Source organism: Ambystoma mexicanum, chromosome 2p, assembly GCF_040938575.1.
Source record: "Ambystoma mexicanum isolate Mex_15411 chromosome 2p, UKY_AmexF1_1, whole genome shotgun sequence".
Classification (NCBI taxonomy): Eukaryota; Metazoa; Chordata; class Amphibia; order Caudata; family Ambystomatidae; genus Ambystoma; species Ambystoma mexicanum.
The window spans coordinates 786,531,166-786,539,341 of NC_090923.1; the positions used below are offsets into that span (position 1 = coordinate 786,531,166).

General features: G+C 56.1%; 1 pseudogene; it reads right to left on the reverse strand.

The window, feature by feature from the left end:
• Positions 1–5,454: 5,454 nt before the first annotated feature.
• Positions 5,455–5,598, reverse strand: LOC138568492 (5.8S ribosomal RNA; annotated as a pseudogene).
• Positions 5,599–8,176: the final 2,578 nt, after the last annotated feature.

Consider the following 8,176-nt stretch of genomic DNA (forward strand, 5'->3'; position numbering starts at 1 on the left):
TTGAGATAAATACTGGTAGTGTAAGCTCTATGGGAACTGTTTGGGAGGCGTTTAAGGTGGTTTTGCGGGGGGTTGCCATTTCAAAGTCTAGGGGGCTCCAGGGGGACATGGAGCAGAGTGGAAGGGAATTGAGGAGGAGTTGGAGGGCAGGATGCGTACGGAAGGCACCGCTGATGAGGACAGAGACAGGATAAGGCAATTACAACAGGCCAGTGGGGACTGCTGGGACAGGTTATGTAAACTAAGCTATAAGAAATACGTGGAGAGACAGCACGCAGGGGGAGATGAGCCGGGCAGGTTGCTGGCCTGGCTATACAAGAGTGAGACGCCGCGAACGGTGATCAGGGAAATTAAAGGCAAGGGAGGGTGGACTCAGAATACCCAGGAGGGGGTGAATGAGGAGTTCCTGAGATTCTGTAAACATCTTTATGAGGACCCAGGTGGCCCTAGAGACCACGAAATTCGGGTAAGATTGGAGGACATGGGGCTACCCACCTTAGATGAGGCAGAACGTGCAGACGTAGATGCCCCTATTACGATGGAAGAACTCGAACTAGTAGTTTGCTACTTGCCCACCTGTAAGGCCCCCGGGTCCGATGGGCTTCCAAGTGAATTTTATAAAACCTATGAACAAGAGTTGCTTCCCCGCTGCTGGCCATGCTTAACCAGTCGTATGAGCAAGGCAGGCTACCAGAGACCCTGCGAGAGGCGGTGATTATCCCGCTTCTGAAGCCGGGCAAGCCTATCACTGATTGTGGGTCGTACAGGCCCTTATCGATGCTCAATCAGGTTAGTAAAATCCTCACTGCTGTACTGGCAAATAGGCTTAAGGCTGTCATTGGTAAACTGATACACGCCGACCAAACGGGCTATGTCAGGAACATAACTGATAATCTCAGAAGACTGCATCACATCCTTGACCAGCCAAAAAATGACCCAGGTGAACTGGCAATAGTTTCACTAGACGCGGTCAAGGCCTTCGAGCCAGTGAAAAGGCCCTAGTTGATCGCGACCTTTAAGGGCTATGGAATGGGACCGGGGTACCTCAGCTGGGTGACAATGTTATACAGCTCCCTGATCGCCAGGGTCAAAAGGGGTGCTATCATTTCGGACAAATGGTAACTAAGCAGAGGCACTAGACAGGGCTGCCCGTGGTCGCCCATGTTATACACATGGGCACTGGAGCCATTGGCCACCTGCCTGAGACAGCAATACGAGGAGATGGGTATTCGCACTGCGGATGGCATGCAAGTTGTTTCTTTATATGCGGACGTCATACTGTTATATTTACGCTACCCAGAAGAGAACATGCAATATATTCTAGACATGATGGAGCAATTTGCCGTTCTCTCTGGCATAGCGGTTAACCCCAAAAAGTCTAGCGTGTTCCCTCTGGGGAAATACAAGCTTGTCTTGCCCAGGAGTCTGCCAGTGTTGCCGATTACCCTGGCACACAAAGTCGTTCCGATATCTCGGAATTGACATATACCATATGGCAGAAGAACATGCACGCAACACGGTTAAAGCAGTAGAAGGAATTAAGAACAGCATAGGATTCTGGTCCAGGTTACCCCTGGCTATGGTGGGGAGGGCTGCTCTGCTAAAAATGGTAGTTTTGCCCAGACTGTTGCATTTCCGCATGGGATCCCAAGGCGCTTTTTCGCTAGCCTCCATAGCCTGTGTAGGAGCTTCATCTGGGGCAACTCCAGGAACAGGGTGGCCCTCTGGAAACTACAGAACTCGTGTGATAGGGGAGGGATCAACCTGCCAAATTTTGAGCTATACTATCTGGCAGGGCAGCTGCAGTATGTAGCAAGATGGCTGTCTGGCGAGGAGACGGCAGAAACCAGGCTGCTGTGCAGGGAACTGCTCCCCTTCTTTCACAAAGAAGTGGTGTGGCTGTCCAAGTCGAGGGTCTGGGGGATGGCGGGCTGCTGGTACTGGGATGGGAGATATGGCACAGAACGTGGCAGATTGCGGGACACCTGGTTCCATACTCTATGCAGGTGCCGCTTGCAGCACTATGTGGAGAGGATCCCCAGCTGATACAAGGGGTCCGCAAGTACTGGGAACCAGTGGGCCTGGCCACCCTGAGAGACATATGGCTGTAAGGGGAGGCATTAGAGTTCCCGAACCTGATCGAAGATACTGGGGTGCATAAAGGGCAGTACATAACTTAGACCAGAATTGTCAAGAGTACGAGTGAAGTGGCCAACAGAGGTGCTCACCGGACAACCGGATGCCACCATGGAGGCTATATATGATATTTCAGAGGGTGGGCATGAGATTTCCCGCATATACGAGCTGTTGGGGTCCAAGGTGGGGAAGGACTTGACCCAACAGACAACTTTGGGAGGATGAAGTGGGAGAGCCCATGTCGGATGGGCTCTGGAAAAGAGCCCAAAGATATCATAAAAGTGTCCCGGAACGCAAGGCTCCAGCAGATCCAACTATATGTCACACATAGAGCATAGCTCACCCCCAGTAAGATCGCTAGGTTTGGTGGCCATTCGACTCAGAAATGCCCTAGGTGTGGGGTGGAGGAGGCTGGGCTACTCCACATGTTTTGGGCCTGCCCTGAGGTGGGGACACGCTTAGCAGGAAGCGGTATTACACTGGAGGTGGAGTCGGCTTGGGCATGCATGCTGGGGGGGATTCCCTAGGCCACGTAACTTAAGGCACATAAGCAAAATGAAAGATCTAGCATATGTCCTGGCCAAACGAAGTATAGCAATGTGCTGGAAGGCAGCCCAGAGGCCGAGGATAGAGTTGTGGTGAGCTGACCTCTTAAAATTGGCACATGCAGAAACGGCTGTTTGGTGGGACACGGTTTGTAGGGGAGGGGAGGAGGAGGTAGGACCCCTAATTGAATGGAGGCAGCTGGTGGCTACCATGAGTGTCCCCCCCCCCCCCCCAGTCTGATCAGAGGCTACCATGAGTGTCCCCCCCCAGTCTGATCAGAGCGATGATAAAACGGATAAAGAGACGACGATAAACCCGCCTGAAAAATCACAGGATGATGACATGGACATATTGGCTCAAGTTAGGGGGGAGGGAGTTTCATAAACATAAAAATTGTTTTTTCCAAAAAAAAAAAATAACTCTGTGCGGCTCCCGCCGGCTTCTCTGGGATCATTTGCATTGCCGCACTGGACGCCGCAAGGGCGCCCGTCCCTGCCACTCTGGATTTGGGGATTTGAACCCGACTTCCTGTCGATCGGCTGAGGGCAATGGAGGCCATAGCCCATCCCTTCCGAACGGCGCTCGCCCATCCCTTAGGACTGACTGACCCATGTTCAACTTCTGTTCACATGGAACCCTACTCCACTTTATTCTTCAAAGTTCTCATTTTAATATTTGCTACTACAACCAAGATCTGCACCTGCGGCGGCTCCACTCGGGCCCTCGCCCCGGGCTTCTGTGCGTACTGCAGCAGCCCTCCTACTCGCCTGACTTAGCCCCCGCGGCTCTCAACGCCGGCCTGGTATGGGCCCGATGCTCCAGGGCCATCCATTTTCAGGGCTAGTTGATTCGACAGGTGAGTTGTTACACACTCCTTAGCGGATTCCGACTACCATGGCCACCATCCTGCTGTCTATATCAACCAACACCGTTTCTGGGGACTGATGAGCATCTGCATCATGCGCCTTAACCCCGGGTGCGGTTCATCCGGCAGCACCTGTTCTGCTTACCAAAAGTTGCCCACTGAGCACTTTCATACAATACCCGGCTCCACGCCAGCAAGCCGTGCTTCATACCCATTTAAAGCTTGAGAGCAGGTTGAGATAATTTTGGCCCCAAGACCTCGAATCATTCGCTTTGCTAGATAAAACTGGGGTTTCCGTGCGCCAGCTATCTTGAGTGAAACTTCGGAGAGAACCAGCTACTATATCATTCGATTAGTCTTTTGCCCCTATACCCAGGTCGGATGACCGATTTACACATCAGGACCGCTACGGACCTCCACCAGGCCGAGTTCACCATCTTTCGGGTCCTATCACACACGCTCATGCATCATCTCTAACAGAGCTGGGGAGACGGGTCGGTGGAGAGCCCATCGCGACAGGATGCCACTGTAATCGCCGGGCACCGGCCCTCAACATCATTAGATCACAGGGTTTCATTCATCCCTCTGACTCGGGCAGGCATTATATTCTTAGTCAGTGTTTCCAGACAGGTCGGGTGGTTAACCGACCCCTGGCGCCCTTTGTGGGCCTCCCCGCCCAGCAGCACGACGTGGTTGGGGTGTATTGAGGGCAGTCCACCACAGTCCCATCGGGAGCCCCGTCTCTCGTGGCCACTCTAGCAACCCCCAAGAGGGGCCAGGACAGTTGCCGGATAAGGGCCCGGTGGTGGTCTATCTCCCTCAGCCCCGTGGACACAGCAAAACTGCTGTCAGGGGGCTGTAACACTGTGCTGGAGCAGAGAGCCACCTGCCCCCTGGGGCCTTCCCAAATGCACCCTGCTGGGGCTGGATGTGCCCGGGCCGCAGACCCGCAAGGGCCTCCACTGTTCCAGGTGACCAACCTGCCTGCCGTGTTGAATCCTGTGGGTGGACTGCACAGACCCCACCAGTTTACCGCTCAACCGTTTCACACCCTCTTGAACTCTCTTCAACTTTCCCTTACGGTACTTGTTGGTCACCAGTCTTGCGCCCGTATTTAGCCTTACACAGAGTTTACCACATGCTTTGGGCTGCATTCCCAAGTAACCTGACTCCAAGAAGACCTGATCCCGGTGTGCAAGAGGCCGCTTTCGGCCTAACACCATCCGCATGGGGAGACTCGATCAGAAGGACTTGAGCCCCCTGAGTGATGCCGGGGAGTCGGTCTTCTGTACGCCACATTTCCCATGCCTGCTGCTGAATGGGGATTCGGCGCTGGGCTCTTCCCTTTTCACTGGCAGTTACTGAGGGAATCTTGGTTAGTTCCTTTTCCTCTGCTTAGTAATATGCTTAAATTCAGCAGGTCACCATGTCTGATCTGAGGCTGTGGTCGGGGAGCACAAAGCTCAGGGCAGCTGGCCTCGGGCCCGTATGGGGGGTTACCCCAGCCCTTGGCGCAGGCGAGTGTATTCTGTCCCAATCTGTGACCGAAGCTCACATGGTCACGCGGTCCGTGCTCCATGGCCATCCTGCACCGGCAGCCGTGGGACACCAAAGACAGCCACACACAGCACGGCCAGGTGCCCCCGGGTAGGGTGAAGGTGCGCCAGGCTTTTTTAAAGCCTGCTGCCGCCGCCACCACATCCGGGGCGCGTCGCCCACCGGCCCTCCCGAAACCAGCATGAGGTGGGGAAACCAGGACGCGTCGGCAATGAGCTTGCGCGCCAGATCCAAGGATCCAGCGACGGTGCTGATCGGGGTCTGACCTTAGGGGGATGAATGGAATGGGGTCCCTGCGACAGTCCCAGCCACGCCCCTGGGAGTGAACCCCGGGGCGATTGATGTACAAGCGACCCTCAGACAGACAGGGAAAAACCCAGGGCCACATGGTGCGTTCGAAGTGTTGATCAATGTGTCCTGAAATTCACACTAATTCTCGCAGCTAGCTGCGTTCTTCATCGATGCACGAGTCAAGTGATCCACCGCCAAGAGCCACAGGCAACTTTTTTTGTCCTAGACGTCGGCCTGACCCTGCCGGTGCAGGATGGGTTGGGGGAGGCAGCGCTGGCTGTGGCAGGACAGCCCAGCTCTAGCTCGGCCGAAACCATTGTGGTTTCAAAAAAATAAAAAATAATCCAGGTGCTCAGCCTGACCGCCAGCTGCAGCAGCACAGCGCTTCCCAGGGGGATGAGGTAGGCCGCTCCGCCACCTGCCCACACGGCCCGATCCACTCATCCTTCCCCGACCCCTTCCGCTTCCCTTTTGGGAGGGGGGCTGGGAGATGGACAACGAGGCAGGCCAGAGACAGCACAGGCCAGAGACAGCACAGACAGGGGGTCGGGTGGGACCACTAGAGTCTTCAAACCCCAGCCCGGCCGCATAGGACCCAGCTCCAGGTACCTGGGCAAGAGGGAAGGTCACCCACTGTGCCAGCGGGCCTGGCCATTGCTCACACACAGATGTGGGCGGCTGGAACCTTGGCGCCCACCGTCAAGTGAGCCAGCTGCACCATGGCTCATGCCTGGCTTGCCCGGGTGCCTGTCTGCCTGGGGAGGCACCCCCCGAGAGCAGTCAGGTTTCCCTCGGCTCCCGGCTGCTCCCAGTCAGGGCTTCCCTGGTGACCGGGGTGTCCCCACCAATGCCCAGCCGCTGGCAGGTCAGAGAGAGGAGTGTGCGCCCCCCAGCCAGCGCAGATGCGGGCTCAGTGAGGAGAGGGGGCTGGTTGACCACGCGCACCGGACCGCTCTGCAAGAGGTGCCCCGGGCTGTGGGTGTGCACGTCTGGGATGCAACCGAGGTCGGGCGCACGGCTCTCCCTCCCACTGCTCCGCTGTTAATGATCCTTTATGCCCCCACCCACAAGCGGAAACCATTCACACTCCAATGCCCCATTTCTCCTTCCAAACACGTTCCACATTCAAATGCCACCTCCCTCCTGACCTACATGCCACCATCCCTCCATCCGAACCCACAAAGACACCAACATCCGTCCCTCCATACCTACACCAAGATGCTACACCCCTCAGAGCCACACCCATATGCTTCCTCTCTACCTCCACACTCAGATGGCGCCATTCGCCCTCTCTCTATACCCACACCCGACTACCCCATCCCTTCGACACACACATGCTTCCACCACTCCAATAAACCAACATCCTTCTCTCCAGACAAACATACCCCATCCCTCCATTCACACCCAGATGCCCCCTTCCTTCCCACCAGAGCGCTCCAGCCCTGACCCACATGCTCCACCATTCCCTGACATGCCCCCATCATATTCCCATTCCATATCAACAATGCCCCCTCCGATCCAGACTCCACAATGCACAATCCCTTCCTCAAGACCCATACCATGATGGCCCATGCTCCCTCCACACAGAAAGATGCCCCTATCTGTCCTCCGACCAATGAGCCCCAATCCTTCCCTCCAGACCCACACCAATATGCCCCATCCCTCCCTCCAGATGCACATCAATGTGTCCTGTGCCTCCCTTCATACCCAAAGCAATGTCCCCATCCCTCCCTACAGACCCACACCCATGTGCACCATCCCTTCCTCTCAGAACCACACCAAGATGCCCCATCCCTCCCTCTAGACCAATACCATAATGCACCATCCTCCCTCCACATAGCAAGATGCCCCTTGCATCAGATGCCCATGTGCCGATCCTGAATCACATGCAAATAGCCCCAGCCAACCCCCTCTAAAACCACCCATCCTAGTATGCCCCCATCCGCCCAGACCCACACCAATGTGCCCCGTCCCCTCCTTCCAGACCCACACCAATATGCGGTCATCCCTCCCCAGACCAATGTCCCCATCCCTCCCATCAAACCCACACCAATGTGCCCCCAACACCTCCCTACAGAGCCACACCAAGATGCCCAGTCCAACTTCCCAACCCACACCTAGATGACCCATGCCACCCTCCAGACCCATTGTGCCCCATCTCTCCCCCCAGAAAAACGCCCATGTGCCCCACCCACCCACCTCCCTCCAGAAACACACCAATGTGCCCCACCACCTCCCTCCAGAGCCACACCAATGGGACCCGACCAGCTCCCTCCAGAGCCACACCAAGATGCCCGTCCCACTTCCCAACCCACACCTAGATGACCCATGCCACCGTCCAGACCCACTGTGCCCCATCTCTCCCTCCAGAAACACACCCATGTGTACCATCCGTCCACCGAGATCCACACCAATGTGCCCCCACTACCTCCCTCCAGATCCACACCAATGTGCCCCCACCACCTCCCTCCAGAGCCACACAAGATGCCCCCACCACCTCCCTCCAGAGCCACACCAAGATGCCCCATCCCACTTCCCAACACACACCTAGATGACCCATGCCACCATCCAGACCCACTGTGCCCCATCTCTCCCTCCAGAAACACGCATGTGCACCATCCCTCCGCCCAGATCCACGCCAATGTGCCCCCACAACCTCCCCCCAGAGCCACACCAAGATGCCCCATCCAACTTCGCAACCCACACCTAGATGACCCATGCCACCCTCCAGACCCGCTGTGCCCCATCTCTCACTCCAGAAACACAACCATGTGCCCCATC